The sequence below is a fragment of the Ambystoma mexicanum genome, chromosome 5q (assembly GCF_040938575.1).
Source record: "Ambystoma mexicanum isolate Mex_15411 chromosome 5q, UKY_AmexF1_1, whole genome shotgun sequence".
Classification (NCBI taxonomy): domain Eukaryota; kingdom Metazoa; phylum Chordata; class Amphibia; order Caudata; family Ambystomatidae; genus Ambystoma; species Ambystoma mexicanum.
Window position 1 is genome coordinate 92,332,651 of NC_090933.1, and position 16,803 is coordinate 92,349,453.

Below are 16,803 nucleotides of genomic sequence, written 5' to 3' on the forward strand. Positions count from 1 at the left end.
GGGCCATCAGGTGTGCATAGTTATTGCTAATTGCCTGACCCTTGTGTGCGGGACATGTCAGGTAAACGGCCCTAGTGTTGGTCCGTTGTCTGTCTCGGTGTAGGAAAGTGTTTGTGTTGGAAAAGTGGGGGGTAGAACTTCTGAGTATCCTACGAGGTAGGATGGGGAAAAGGTGTTATAAGAAAAGTGGTATCGCATCTCACCCGTCGGTGTCCCACTTCCACTCTCCGAGCACCCCTCATCCAGGTGATCCTCCCGCACTGGTCCACCCCCAGGAACTGGATCCAATTGCGATGGCCGTGTCCTGGCCACCTGGATGACAGATCCCCGGTGACTAGTTAGGGAGACACCTTTAGGTTCCTCACAGAAGGCACTGATTTGTCAAACAGAGCTAGAGAAGCAGACAGACATGTTAAACCCATCCTGCTACTAAAGTCCACCTGAAAAATGTATGAAAATACCACAGGTCAGTCAAAATCGCGGTAACAGTGCAACATCATTTTTACTGTCATTTTTATTGTTCCACTGGATTTGGAACAGTACCCTAATTTGTTTACCAGGTGGAGAAATGTCAAAGAGGTTGACAATTAACTCTGCACCAGCATCAACATATATAGCAACACTTGTCATTAAGAACAGTGCACATTATGCTCTGGTGTTGCAGAAGCACTTCCATTTACGCACATGTGCTTGCAAATCTGGCCTTGCTAGAGTTGTGGTGGCTAACCAATAATGACACAGATACATAGGTCTGGGCAATGGTCTGGGCAATAGTAGGCTTTATTTCCCAGCGTGTATGCGTGTGTGTGTTTCCCTTTCGTCCACACCCTGCCCCTTCCTGTGTCGCTTTTTTCTCACCCGAGCCCTCTTCTTGGTAAAATAATGGTGCAGCTGGGACTCAACATAGGCCCTTGAGTCCCATAGCTCTCAACCATTTCTGTGGCAAAAGCGATTTTGTTTTTGGCCGGTGAGAGCCCATTGGAATGAATGGGCGTGCAGGAGGCTTGGCGGGTGAGTCAGCCCTTTACAAGGCAGGTGACACCCGCCGAAAACGTGTGAGTTGAGAGCTATGCTTGACTTAAGAGAAAACATTGTCTTATGCAATATCTTCAGGACGTTTAGTCACTCTTCGAGAGCGACCAGACCTTGGTACATCTATGTTAGTACTGCGGCCTTGAATCATTTGAGGACTGATGCCACTATCGAATATTTTATTAATGTTACTATTGTCAGAAGATGCTGTGCCATCTGTGTGAGTGTCAGGTGCTCTGTGTGGCAGAGCCCTTGTACTTTTTGCTGGTATTTGGGTTTATTTTTCTCCCAATCCAGCCTCAATCAAATGCCTGACTAAGAGAGTGACTCTGGTTGTGATGTGCTCTGCCTTAAATGTCCTTAAACTCCAAAGGCAGGGTTCCCCCAAAAGGTGCCCCAGAGAAGGTACCCTTTCTCCGTTAGTCCTATAGTCGATTATAGCATTTCTGCCCACCATCACCTCTGTGGTAGATGCTCAGTATTATTTCAGTGGCTGCGCACTGCCAATGCCAAATAATGTTGTTGCCAGCCCTGTCCATGCTCCTACCACATTTGCAGTGCAACCTCGGCGAATGAGATATCTGGTAGGAGAATTAATATGGTAAAGGAAAGGTCCTTTAAGTTCAAGCTGCACACAAATATTACCCCAAGTGGACACTAAAGCGACTGACATGCTTGGAACTACTGAATACATGTTACGTGATACTGCACCAGTAACCACCGCAGTGGTTGAACAGCAGTGAGACTTGTCTGACAGTGGCGTATTGTGACCTCACCAGTGAGAGGTATGTGGGTGATCAGTTCAAAATAGCGCATAATACAAAGTCCCAAGAAAATGCCAGTCAAGGTCATATTGCGAAAGATGTGTTAAGATGGCCTGGAAAGTCCCAAATTACACAGAGGTTCTAGAGCCAGATGAAACCATACTCAATAACGGAAATAGACAAAGTGCAAGGCAAACCCCAGCTTTATTATCATCAGAATTAAGCAGGGACAGCATACAAGCATTAAAATCTTGTGTCTCTCAACGTGCTTATCAAAGATAACAGTTTATATATTCAATAAACGTCATAACTGACATCATACTGGAATCTTAGTTACCAAAACCTATGGGGTACAGGGATTGATTAGTAGTGGTGACTACATATACATTCTATAGGGGTTACATTTTTGATTGGGTAATGCTTGTCTGATGGCTCCTTCTGACACCACCTCTAAATGGATAACAGTAAAAAGACATCAGCCATCATTACAAGTTTGCCGGTAAGAACTCCCATATACCGGCATGACAGTGCCACTGTGTCCCCCAACCCGTGATGTCAGAAACTCTGGTGATTCCGTGTTGGTGTGCATGCGCATTCCGGCATGCCAGAAACGGTGGTCCCAGCATGTCCGTAATACCTACAAACACCCCCCAAAATGCCAACACTGGTGTCCTTGGTGTCGGTGACTCCGATTCCGGCAACACACTCCCAGAGGCACCAGTAACAACGGTGCCGCAATTACTATGACCGGAAATACCGTGTACACCGGAACAGGAAATCGTCCGGTGGCCATTAGTAAAATACAATCCATTTCAATCCTGGCAGCACAGGCCACACACAAGAATCCTGAGCACAGAAAGACAAACATCAACAAGACATCAAGAGACTGTGCGACCCGGAGGTGCAAGCCACGCTTCAGCGAGGCGCAGCTCAACATGTTGGCGGACACCATTGTCCAACATGCTGATGAACTTTTTGCGACTGACCAGCACAGGCAGGCTCAGCTGCGTAAGAAGACCATCTGGGAGGATGTTGCCCTGAAAGTCACAGCAGTTGGCACAACCCCCCAGCACTGTGCGTGACTGCCACACAAGGTGGGATGACCTGCGCTTGAGGGTGCGCAACCTCCCGTCACCCCAGTGCAGACAGGGCATGGCCACAGGTGGTGGAAGCGCATCCCCTATCAACCTGCTGCCCAGGGAGGAGACGTGCAGCAGTGTGCTGCACCTCGAGTCAATGAAAGGGGTCGCTGCTGTGGAGGCCGGAGCCATGACATCTGAGGAGGCTGGTGAGTACACGTAACCCCAATGTCACATCAACCTTCCTGTCCACCCTGCACCCACTACAGCAGCAAAATATGTGAAGTGCCCTGTGTACAACACCAATGCAGCCCTGCTGGACCCCCCCACCCTGGGACCTGCAACCTGTGTGCACACGACATGCACCGTCCCCCAAAACCTCACTCATACCACAAATACACATAGAACATAGCACAGGCACCCTGTATCGCCAACAGAACATGCTCCTGTTACCACTCAAACTCACATCCACCTGCCAAAGCAAAATTGGTGTGTGTCTGCCATGCTAGCCCTGGCACAAAGTTATATCAGTGCCAAGCACCTTCACCACCCACAAATGACCAGCGTCAGACACCAAGGAAACATGTGACTCCCTCGTTGCATCCTGACCCATGAGCACAAATCACCACCTATCGCTGTAAGTGCTACAGGCAGCAGGCACATAGCGACCCCATCCATGGCACAACCCTCCTCAATACAACACCTCACAACGTGTGTGCCACACCCCATACACCATACCCAGCAATTGCCAGTACACCACGACAGTATCTCTGGCACACCACCCACCATGTACGTACATCACACATCCACCCGCACAGTATGCATCACACAAGCATGTGTGCGCCATGTCCGCCGCCATGTCCCTCACACAGCACTGTCATAAAAAAACCAACGCATGAATCTCTGCCTCATCAATCCACACTCATCACTGACGAGCTGCCTTTCTGACTCCCTCATGCACATCATCTAGCAATGAGGATGCACATCCAAGCATCTCAAGGGGCACCAGAAGTTGACGCTGAGGAACACAACAGACCGCCACCACCTCAACCCAGGACTCCACAGTCTCAACAGGCACAACTGCGACCCCAGCTGCATCTGGCAAGCAACCTTAGGCACCAGTGGTGCAACAAGCCCTGCCACCTCATGCACAAGTGGTGCAACAAGCCCTGCCTCCTGTGGCCCCAGTAGTGCAACAAGCCCCGCCTCCTGTGGCACTAGTGGTGCAACAAGCCACGCCTCCTGAGGCCCCAGTGGTGCAACAAGCCCCACCTCCTGAGGCCCAAGTGGTGCAACAAGCCCAGCCACCTCATGCACAAGTGGTGCAACAAGCCCTGACTCCTGTGGTTCCAGTAGTGCAACAAGCCCCGCCTCCAGTGGCCACCTCAGGTCCCACAAGCCCACCCACTCCGGCAGCCCCAGATGCAGCAGTGCTGCCACCACCACCGCAGCCATTATAGATAGCAGAAAGGCGTGTTATAAATGTCATATCATATCATATTCCCCCCCATCTGCTCAGGCAGCAGAACCTCGCCTTTAACAGGACAAATGTCTGTTCAATTGTGCACCGAGTTCGGATATGGGCACGGTTGTATGCCTGCTCGTGAAGGTTGCGTGTTTTGCCTCACAGGGGTCATCAGCCATGGCATCAGGGGATAACCGGCATCACGTGCCAGGGAGCAACATAAAGCGTACAATGTCATACTACTGTAAGTATCATGTTGGTACAGGCTGTAAAGTGTTCACTAAAATGCAGGTTAGCTAGCATATGTCCTATTTTGGGTACTAGAAAAGCACATTGTGATAATGCGTGGTGGGTGTGTGGTGTGCAGTGGTTGGACATGGCCCATTTACAGCCACAATTACCTCTGACCCTTTCCGTTCTACTCACACAAATGGAACAAATGTATGTGTTATTATTGTGTTGCAATGCAATAATACTATGATGTGCATGAAAAAAATCATAGATAGGTACAGTGAATCATTTCAAATTACAATCCGAAGCATATGTGATTGTGCACTTCTAACAGGCAGGGAACCTGGCTAATTGGTGTGCTTGCCAATGGTGGTATGTGGGTGGGGACTTTCGGATGCATACGTATTTTCTCTCTGTGTATCAGGCGGTGTTGGTTTTGTTGACTGTGTTTGGCTTCTTTTTGTCACTTTGGTGTGATGCATTGTGGTACATGTAGTGCTTTTTGTATTGGCATACGGCATTGATGTTATTATGCATGCACAGGATCATTTGCTTCAATTGAGACACGTCTGTCAAGGCCTTGCACTCAGGCATGCTATTACTGTGTTACACCTTGATTTCTCCCTCTACACTTGCACGTTCAATGCACTCAAAAGCCATAGTAGGTTCTTCTCCCATTACCTTTTTTTATCTTTACTTGTTGTACTATTGTAGCAATTATTGATCCTTGCCCTAATTCATGGTCTACCGTCCCATGTACCCACCCTGTCTGGCCTCTGTGCACTTTCAGTGTGTTTTGCTAATTGCATAAGCACATCATTTTTTATTTTTTTATTTATTGTGCAATAGCCAACATTTGACTTTTAACACATTTACAATAATACAAAAGGTAAATAAAACTAAAATTCTTCAAACAATTTACAAAATCCACATCAATAAAATCTTCATCTTAAAAGAAAAATGGAAGAACAAACAGAGAACAAACTCAGAAAAAAGCAGACTTTTCTCCCAGAGAAATCAATCAATCTGTAGATCCAAGTTTCACAGAAGAGAGAGCCCCCATATAAAAAGCAGGTTAATTACACAGAATCCATTAAGGACCCTCCATAACAGATTTGACCAGGATGACACTAGTTATTAAGATCTTAATCCATACATAGGTGAGACTGGATCACCGATTAAATGAATTTCTCTCAGAGCTCTAACAAGTTCCATTGAAAGAGCAGATTCATGGCAGGAAGATAATCTCCCCCAAAACGCATCAGAATCAAGCCAGGATAGCTGATGGACAAACCTGCTAAATCTTCTGACCCTCATGTTCCAAGTACCCTGACAGTTAGATAATAGATGCTTTAAAGACTGGAAGACCTTGATTGAACACGTATCACAATGTGGGTCCATTTTCCCTTTTCTATCTCTAGAGGCCAAAAATCTCTTGAGTAGGAAGTAGATTCAGACGAAATCTAAGAAGAGATAATCCAAAACTCAGATCAGGTGTTATTTTTAGATAAGTGGGAACCAAAGAGAGAGGCTTATCGACCACAGAAAGCGAGGCAGATCTTTTCGTCCTCTTCATACTGTCAATCGTATCAATCCAGTCTCTTTGTTTCAACTTTCGTTTTACTCTGTCTGGATTTTGGAGTAATAAAGTCGAATCACAATCCGCTCTCTCTAAAATTTCCAGGCATCTTTGCTTGAACTTAACTAAGAATAGATTTTTACCCTGATTTAGTTCACCTGCAATTTCCTCAAAAAGTGAATTTTTAGGAGCACCTAGTGCTGATCTATATAGAGTCAGCCACTTCCATTGAAGCCATGATCTAAGATACAGCAGGCCCAATTCATAACGGAGAGAGACTATTGGAACACAGTCCGGGAGTCCCAGGGTACGTTTCCATAATTTGGCTTCCCAGGAATCCCACTCGAGGTCCATTGCTAAGATGTTATAGTCAAGACCAAACAGAAGAATCGGGATAGCTTTCCCTATATAGAATTTCACCAAGGGGAGAATAGAACATTTGCAAAACTGGGATTTGATTTTTTTCATTTGTGCTCCCAATTTTACAACTTTTAACTCCAACAAGCGCACCAAGTTGCCTTTTGTTGGGAAGGAGCTGATTGAAGCTCGCAAGTACGTCAACTCCGAGACTACCTCAATTGGAAGTTGATCCAGGGTCCAGACATACTGCTTAATTATCTTTTTCGGATGTTTAAATCTAATTATCTTGGACTTGAGTGGATTGATAATGAGATTATTATTTCGAGCATCATTTTCTAAGGCGAACAAAAGGCGCTGGAGTCCTACTTGGGAGTGATCAAGAACTACGACATCATCCGCATATGCCAGCCAATTAATTTTTTTTTTTCCTAGTAGCGGAGATATTAGACTTATTCCCTTCATTGCCTCAGCCAAGTCTGACATAAACATGATAAACAGAAGGTGAGCTAGAAGACAGCCTTGACGCACCCCTCTCTTTGCACCAATCGGATTTGTCAAAAGGCCTGATCTACCAAGCCTCACCTGCATTGAATTGTTATGATGTAATTCCCTCAGTATTGACAGGGGAGTAGGAGGCAAACCCCATTCATCTAATTTTTTCCAAAGAAGATCCCTGTCTATCGTATGAAAAGCTTGGGAGAGATCTAACCAAGCACATAAAAGTGGTGGGCCTCCTCCTTGGACAGACGGGGAGATCAGGGCACTCAAAACCAGCCCATTTAGAGAAGTAGATAAACCCTTCCTGAAACCCAATTGCTGTCTTGGGATGACACCCATTTTTTTTGCCCATGATTCCAATTCCCCTAGTATGAGCCCTGTAAAAATGTTACTGTCTGCATCTAAAAGGGAAATTGGACGATAATTGGCAGCTAGCAATCTATCCCCCTTTTTATAGATTGGTATCACTAGTGAATATTTCCATGAGTCCGGGAAGCTCTTCTGATAAATTATATTAACAAAAGGTTTCTTTAGGATCTCAGCCCATAGGGAGGGGTCCTTTTTAAGGATTGAATTACTCAGTCCGTTCAGTCCCCCCGCTCCAGAAGTTGATGATTTCCTTATCAACATTTCCAGATCCATGGCTGTAAAGTCTAGGGACCAGTTAATCATTTTTTTCCTCTCCCCATGTCACTCACCGACTAGGATGAGGCTAGATAGGCGGCCGGGTTTCTCTTCGGGCCAGTCTGGTATTCATAATTCTGATTGAAGAGCTTGGATGGGGCCTCCAACCAAGCCTCCTCTCTGCAAGGGAAAAAGACCTTTAAAATGATATGACCCTCTACTGAGAGGACAGTACAAAGAGCCTGATCATTCAAAAGGGCGGGGAGAACACGCTGCCATGAAATACCAGCTGCAAAGTAAAGAAGAAGAGATGAGTTTTATGCAACAAATACTCAGATAGAAATAGTCAAAACTGCTACAACTAAAACCTGGTGTTTTATCTTGTTATTGGCGCACAGATTCCTACCTAGAAAACAGATAACACTATCAGGACTGGTTCGGGGTATTATAAAATGAAAGGTGATAATAATTAAAGGCTTCTTACCACTAGTAGTATTGGGAATAATCCAAGGGTGAACAAAAACGGTAGTATAAAATAACAAACAGGAAGGTTAGTGAGGGTTCTAACCCAAACGGCACGAGGAGTGCACTAGGTCCGGGTTGGTGCACTCCCTGCGCAGCGTCCACTTGTGCACTTGTTGGAAAAATGTCCCAATACCATGTAGTTCAGAAATGGCAGGAACAGTGGACCCCAGATAGCTGTAGGATATGGCGTCTGGAGTTAAATGGAAAGAGTCAACGTTGATCACCAAATTGCTAGGTAAACTAATGTCTGAAACCAACTGACCTTTTAAACTGAGAAAAACACAGTGCTGAGAAGAAGGCAATCCAAAAGATAAACGGGCAGATTCTTCTCTTACATGCAGGCAATAAGTGGAACACAAACGCTAGGCAAAGCAATGACTGGAGGGCGGCGGAAAGGTCCTGTCAATGGGCGGGCGGCTGAAGTACAAAATCATCAAGCAGGGCAGTCCGTTAGGCAGTTGCGAGTCCCGGTACACTAACCTGACAAAACACGGCAAAAACAGGAAGCAAGGCAGTCCATTAAACAGGCAGAGCTCAGGTTTACAGAGGGTTCAAAGATGCAGCTGAAGACGAAACTTCAATGGGTTTGGAACTTCAATCAGAAGCGGCGAGCTGAATGTGAACGCTGCTTATGTAAAAACCAAAAGTAAAACGTCAGAGCACTTTAATTGGATGGAATTGGCACCTGGCAGAGCAGCAGAGCGGAATGGGAATCGTAGTTTTATTTGATCCCTGCCGCAATCTCCAGTGTGAGGAATGAAGCGCTGCACACCATAAGGAAAGGAATTAACAGTGCGAGTGCCCTTGATGTGGGAACTCGTCTCCTGGAATGCGGTGCATAGCGAGACGTAAAACCCCAGTTATGACATTAGGTGAGTCATAAAGATTGGAAAAATGCTCAGACCAGGCTTGTTCTTGAATAATCACATCCATTTTCTGATTCCTGTTTACCTCGCCTCCCCCTACCATTATCCAGAAATGTCTTGAATTTCCCCTCGAGAGAGCAGATAACATTCTTTCTCCATCTTGTTGCCATACAAGGTACCTTTGAGCCCTGTACCAATTTCTATAGTTGTTCCTAAGAATTCTCACACCCTCCTTAAATTGAACCAAGTCTATACAGGAACTCTTTTGCTTCGTTCTTTGCTGTCTAAGCCCCTTTTTCTTTTTCACAATTTCAGCATTAGGAGTATGCTTGTGAATCCTATGAGGTCTCTGCATGTTGGAATTGACAGGAGCCATATTGGAAAGAAAGAGAGAGAAGTCATCCGGATTACAAAAATTTGAAAGTTGTTGATCTGACGATTGATTCACCCAGCCCCGCAGTTCAGCATTTAGATCATCCCCCCCCTATGAAACCTCCTAACAACATTTCCTACTCTATTTGTTGTAAGGGCCTGCTCACAGAATAGTACCTCCCAAACCCCTTCAGACAATAAAAGTTCTCTCAGGATTTGATGGTCATCTATATTCCCTTCCCCCACTTGAAAACTTGAGCAAGACTCAAAAATACATTGTGAGGCGAAGAGATAATCAATGGTCGAGAAAGCAGAACCTCTATTCCACGATGGGGCGCTAGGGATGTCCCCCCTAACATTACCATTGAACATTTCGAGGCCCCATTCATGCATAAAGTCTGTCCAAATTTCCCATTTGAGGTCTTCTGGCGGATGTTTCCTGAAATAGGGTCAGTTTTGGAGACACACTGGGAATTAAAATCACCAGCAATAATAAGATCATCAGAAGGATATTGCTGCAAACAGTCTACCAAAGCACTCGAGAGATTAAGCAAAAAATCTGGGAGAGGGATGGCAATGGGGTTCCAATAAACGTTTATAATAAGCCAAGTATTCCCCTTGGTAATCCCTCTCCTCTTCACTCTTACCACAAGGATGCCATCTCTATTATTCCATACAATTTTTGAATTCTCAAAAATCTCATTGCTACATGCCACAAGCAAACCCCCTATGGGCCTACCCCCTTCTGACCCTCGAGCCAGTTGCTGAAAAATGGAAAAACCATCCAACCCAACTACACCAGTTAACAAGTCTCTTGAAATAGTATTAGTTCAGATGATTTGAATATTTGCGATTTCCTTGGGTCCTGGGAAAAAGATGCATACCCTCTTGTGTTCCATGACAGTACATTAATTTGCGTCTTCCCTAGAGTCTCTTCTGGGGAACACCCATTTTACGGAATACCTCAGAGATTATCTTCGGGACCATTTCCCACATATTCGAGGAATTGGAGAAGATTCTTTCTTTATTATTGTTTTCCATCTTCTGGTTTTGGGTGTCTAGTGGACCTTGACTCGACTTAATTCAAGTTGGGCATATCTGAGAGATCGTAAGCCCTTTCTGGTCCCATGCCATTGACTCACCCAAGATCAAATCAATACCCAGTCTTGATTTCAGGGTAACCTCCGCGGTATTTGTGTCAGGCCCAAAGGGAAAGCTCACCACATCAATGTCTGCAGTAGTAAAATATTTGAGGACTGGAATCATCTTCATTTCCCGCAAAATTGTAGAACGGTTCAACGGGATTGTATTTTGGGAGCTGGGAGATTTTCTTGAAAGAAAGACTTGATGGTCTTTTACTTTTGTGTCAACGTAGGAAAGGCTCTGCGAACATCTCATTTTCTTACTGAAATCATAAGTGCCTTCCACGGAATTATTTCCATTCTCCCTTTCTGAGTTCACTGTTCCCTGATCCCCAACGGGGGATATTTCAGGGTTTTTATTCAGCGACCCTCCGTCCTCAAGATTTACAATTGCCCCTCTGATTTCAGCCCCTCCTCCAGTGTTCATAATAGCAGCACATAATAGTTGAAACAACAAATAAATGAATGCATACACTGCGCACAGCCATTGCTGATCAGTGTTATACATGCCCATAATTCAACAGTGCACATGCCCTTGTGGTTACACTCACCCAGCAGCAAGGTAGGCCATGGTGTTTTCTGCCCCCCCCCCAATTCAACAGTACACATGCCCTTGTGGTTACACACACCCAGCAGCCAGGCACGCTGTCCACTGTGATGTGCCATGAGCTCAGGCAGCGTGGAGTTGCGCAGCACCATGGATTTGTGAGTTGAACCGGGAAATCTGGCACAGCCGTGGGTGATGAGGTGACGGGCATCACACACCATCTGCACGTTCAGTGAGTGATATCGCTTTCTGTTCCGGTAGACTGCCTCCACAGCATGCCTGGCCACCAGCTCCATGTGTGTGCAGTCCAATGCACCTATCACGTTTGGCATGCCTGCAAGGGCATGGAAGGCAATTTTTGTGGCATTGGCCTGGTCAGCAGTCCTGGGTTGGCTAATGTGGTCTCCAACGTGATGCAGGAGTGCATTGATGACCTGAAACAGGACCTGCGAAAAACAGGGTTGCAATATGCCATGCAGTTCACCCACAGTGTGTTGGTATGTGCCCGTGGCTAGGAAGTGTAGCACAGACACTACCTTGAGCAAGTGGGGGATGGCGGTACGGATATGTAGCAGGCTGGCCAGGTTGTCATGGATCAGGTCCACTATGGTAGTGATGGTGTCCTTGTCTAGAGGGTACAGGATGTGGATCTGGCTTTGGCTCAGGTTGAAAGGTGTGGCCCTTATGTGTGGAATTGGTGGCTGCCTGCAAGCTGCAACCTGCTGGACATTGGGGTTTGGCTGGGCCATGATGGTCCTCCTTCTCCGCCGCATCCTCTGCCTCTTCAAGTAGTAGACCTGAATGCAGGGCCACCAGCTCCAGTACTGCTACTGCTAGCATGGTATTGTTGGAAGGGGTGTGGGAGTGGACCTTTTGTGCTGTTGCCGTGCTCATTTGGACCACCTGGGCTGATTTGGGATACCTGTGGCATGTTTCTGCATGCCGGTACAGAGCAACCGGCAATGCTATTTCCGGACTGTCATACTTGTAATGAGGCCCATCATCTCTACAATAAGTTGTTGGTTGGCATAATACATAATGGGTGGACTAACATTAAGGATTCTGATCGATTGGCTTCTTACTACCCAACCTTGGACAACTGACAGGTTGTCACGGCATGAGCCAGACAGTAGTAGGGGGAGAGACGTCCCCGGACTGCTTTCCTTTCAATTAAAGAAGATACCATTTATTTATTTATTTGGATTTATAAAGCGCCCTACGGCCCGGAGGCATCGTGGCGCTGTTACAGGATATCCACTTGGTGCATGTTATACAGATTATACAGAGTATACATTCGGTGCACGTTATAACATTGTTGCAGGAGTAGATGTAAACAGCAGTATATGACATTGTAGAGCAGATGTTACGGATCACAGGGGGAAAGCGTTAGAGACAATGCATGACATAAGGTGGTCTAGTTGAACAGCTTTGTTTTTAGAGCTTTCCTAAAGGTTGTCAGGGATTCTTCTTTTCTTAGACTGAGTGGGAGTGAGTTCCACGTTTAGGGGATAGAACCTCAAAGCTAGAGCCGCCTGCTTTAGCTCTGTTGAATGCAGGGACTGAGAGTTGGTGTGCATATTGGTCACGTTTCAGTCTGTGGGCTGCTGATTGGTGTATTCTTTCCACTAGGTAAGCTGAGGCAGACTGAGCGATGCATCTGTGTGTGATGGTGAGGGCTTTGAATATTATGCGTTCTTTGACCGGGAGCCAATGGGCATCTTTGCGTGCTTGGGAGATGTGCTCTCTCTTGGATATACTGAGTGCGGCTCTGAGTGCACTGTTTTGTGTGATTTGTAATCTGTTGATGTTATTATTGGAGGTGCCTAGAAGTAGAATGTTGCAGTAGTCAAGTTTTGCACAAGTTGTCGCCATTGCGATGTTGAGGCGATTTTTCTGAGATAGGTATGGTCTCACAGCGTTTATGATTTATGATGTGAGCGCAGCCGCTGATGAGGTGGCGCTGACTTGCCTGTCCATTGATAGGGTGGAGTCCAGCTGGTCAAGTGGCACAGCGAGTAGAGCGCTCGCTTTAACACCGGTGCAGAGCCTGTTAACGCAGGTTCGAATCCCAGCAGGGCCAAACTCAGCCTTTCATCCTTCCGAGGTCGATAAATGAGCACCACACACCGTGGGTAATAATAAGCAGCGCTCAGATACCTGAGGGTTCGTAGCGCTATATAAATGCCTAATTATTATTACTATTATATAGACTCCAAGTGTTTTGACTGTGTCTGAGGTTTTAATGATGGTGTCCTCGATGCTGAAAGAGCTATAGTTGTCATCTACTTTTTTAAAGGCTTCTTTGGGGCCTACTGGCAGTATTTCGTTTTTTTCCCATTTAGGCATAGACCATTTGCCGCCATCCAGGACTGGATACGTGCAAATGTGTCTTGGAGTGTCTTGAGGTCTTGTTCATAGTTACCTGTTAGTTAGGAGAATTTGGGTGTCATCGGCATAGTTTGTAAAAGCTATGCCGGCGTCTTCTAGGTCACTGAATAAGGGGAGGGTGACGAGGTTGTAGAGGGTGGGGGAGGTGCATGAGCCTTGTGGGACTCCGCAGCTGATAGGTGATGGCTGGGCGGGTGCCTGGTCTGAGAAGACTCTCATTGCTCGACCATCCAGAAAGGAGGTGATCCAGTCGGTGGCTTCTTGGGAGAAGTGTGCTGTGTCGGTGAGGTGTTTGCACAGGATCTTATGGTCGACCAAATCAAAGGCCACTGAGAGATCTAGGAGTAGAGAGGTCTTGCCTTTGTCCATGGCTTCAAGTAGTTGGTTCTTGAGGTCGAGTAGGGCTGACTCTGTGCTATGGCGCGGGCGGAAACCTGATTGCCTTTTTCCAAGAATGTTGTGCGTTTCCAGGTAAGCTTGGATCTGTAGGTATGCAGCCTTATCCAGGATCTTGAGCAGAAACGGCACAGTGGTAATGGGACGGTAGTTGTCTGGCACGTCCGGATCCAAGGTAGGTTTTTTTAACAGCGGTCTTACCCATGCTTGCTTCAGGGCGAGTGGGACAGTGCTGGTGGCGAAGGAAGTATTGATGAACGTAGTTACAAAAGGGGCCAAAGCTGTGGCACAGTCTTTGATTATGTTGGCTGGGCAAGTATCTCCTTTGCATAGGGATGGTTTGGTCTGTTTCATGATTAGAAGGACTTCAGGAACTGTGACTTTGAATGAAAAGGGTTTAGGTGTGTTTGTTCTGTGTGCAGTATTATCCTTTAGTATGAGGGTGGAAGGCTTAGGAAGTGGTGGTGGAGTGGTTTTGGGAAGTTTGTCGAATTGGGATTTGATTTTGTTCTGGAGTTTTTTGATTTTATCTAGCATAGCATGTTGGATGTTGTTACACCATGTTGCGTTTTTTTCGGTAGGTTGTGCTGAGGAGGGTGGGATGGTTAGCTCGTTGTAAATGGCGAATAGCTCTTTGGATTGAGAGTTGGCTTTTTCAATTCTGTCATTGTAGGTGGCCGCTCTAGCTCTAGCAATGGCTTTTTTATATAGTTTGGCAGCTGTAAGGTAAGTGTCTCTTGTGGTAGAGGAGGGATTTTTCTGCCAGGAGGTTAGTGCTGTTCTTTTGGTGGTTCGAGCGACTTGGAGTTCTTGGGTGAACCAGGAGTTTGCATGGAGTTTTCGTTTCGCTTTTTTCTTTTCCAGTGGTGCTACAATATCTATAATCTCTTTGAGCGTGGTGTTGTAGATCTCAACTAGAATTGTAGGGTCGTTGGCTGTGGGATGAGCCAGTGCTGACGTTTCTAGGAGAGGGGTAAGCCTGTCTGCAGTGATCAGTTTTTTTGATCTAGCCATGGTGGCTGGAGCGGGTAGGTTTGGGCTCCTTCCTATTTTAGATGGTATGAAGAAGTGTAGTAGGTGGTGGTCAGTCCATGGGCGAGGTGTGTTAGAGCTGATGTCGGCTGCACAGTTGTGGTCTGCAATCCAGTCCAGGATACGACCTCTATTGTGGGTCGGTTCGTTCACTCGTTGGTGAAGCCTAAGTCATGCAGCGCTTTGGCAAGTGCTTTGCTTTGCTTATCTTTTGGGTCTTTGATGCCTAGGTTGAGGTCTGCTAAGAGTATGGTTCTTGAATTTGTTTTGAGGTTGTCGCCTAAGATGTGAGTGATATTGGACTGAAAGTTGAGCGTTGGGCCTGGTGGTCGGTAAACAATGTGTATTGTAATGGTATCATTTGGTGATGGGGATATTTTTACTGATAGCAAGTCGAAATTGTAGGCGTCTGATGTTTTTAGTTGTCTAACGTTGAGGGTCTCTTTGAGGATAAGGGCGACCCCTCCTGCTTTACTGGATGTTCTATCCTGGCGTAAGATAGTGTTTTCTGGGGGTAATGATTAGCATATGGCTGGGCCTGAGGCTTCATGTAGCCAGGTCTCAGTGATAGCTAGCATATCTAGGTCAAGGTCTGTGATGAGGTCATGGATCTCTGTGGCGTGCGCTGGGAGGGATCTCGCGTTAATGAGTGCACATTGGAGATGTGTTTGTTGGTTGTTCTTTTGTTTCATTATAGTGGGGATGATCTTGGGTGTGTTGATGTTGCTGGATGTTTTGGGTGTGGGGGTAGTATTCAGTGATGGTGAGTGTTTGGAGTGCTTAGTGATGAAGGTGTTATGGGGGTGTCATGATGCCTACCTCCAAGGAGCCGAGTCCGACCCAGCAACCCCAGAGGCAGGCATCATTCCGCCCAGGGAAGTGCCAGCGGGTCCAAGCTGGGGCCCTTTGGACACAGTCCTGGCGCCTTAGGCGCCAGGCTCATGTTGGACCCCTGTCCTGGCGCCTTAGGCGCCAGGCTCATAAAGCTAGACATGTGTTCAAGTGTTTCAATGTGCACTTACCTGATGCAGACCATGCTGCTACATCCAGGCCCTCTTGAGGCCTGAATGGAACTACTTTACCTGTGGGACTACTTTCCACCTGGGTGTGGTCGGGGAAGGATACATACCTGATCGGTGGAAGGATACATACCTGGAACTTCTTCCAAAGCTATTTAAACCACACCCGATCAGCAACTCTTGCTTCGCGTTGTTCTGCTCCTCGCAGCTGGACGCTCACCGTGTCAGCTCTTGCATCTGGACTTCAGCCACGCCTGTCAGCATCCTGGGTCACCTACAAAGGGAGATAAGAGAGAATTGGAGAGAAAGAAGACCTTACCTGCTAAAGCTGTACCACAGAGACATTACACCGACGATCCTGAAAGGAAAGACCTCATTTTTGAAAGCATTTCGTTTCGAGCGCTGCAGCGCTGCATTTCACTCACCTTTCCTGGGCACCTCCATCTTCAGCAGCGATCATCCGGATCCGCAGCCACTTCCCAGTGCCTAGAGAGAAAAAGACAAGAACACAAGGTGAGAGAAGGAAGTGAATAGGAAAAGCTCAGTTTCCTTCTAAGACTTACCAGTTGGGTCATTCCCATTTCATTTCGGGTCCTGCCGCTTCCTGGCATTCCGGACCCCGGCCCCTAAGGGGAAAAAGACATAAGCGTTAGCGCTTGCTGCAATAAGACTATGAACATTATTATTAAGCTTGAACTTTTGAACTTGCAACAGAACTCTTACAGCGCCTTACCTGAACAGTCAAGCTTATTTGAACTTCCATCAAACCTCAATCCAGTGAAGTAACTGGGTTTCAACGCGCCCCTGCATCAGAAGCAGGATGGAGAACTCATCCTTCCAGACCCTAAGGGGAATATTCCTACGAGCCAGAGAAGCCAGAGTAG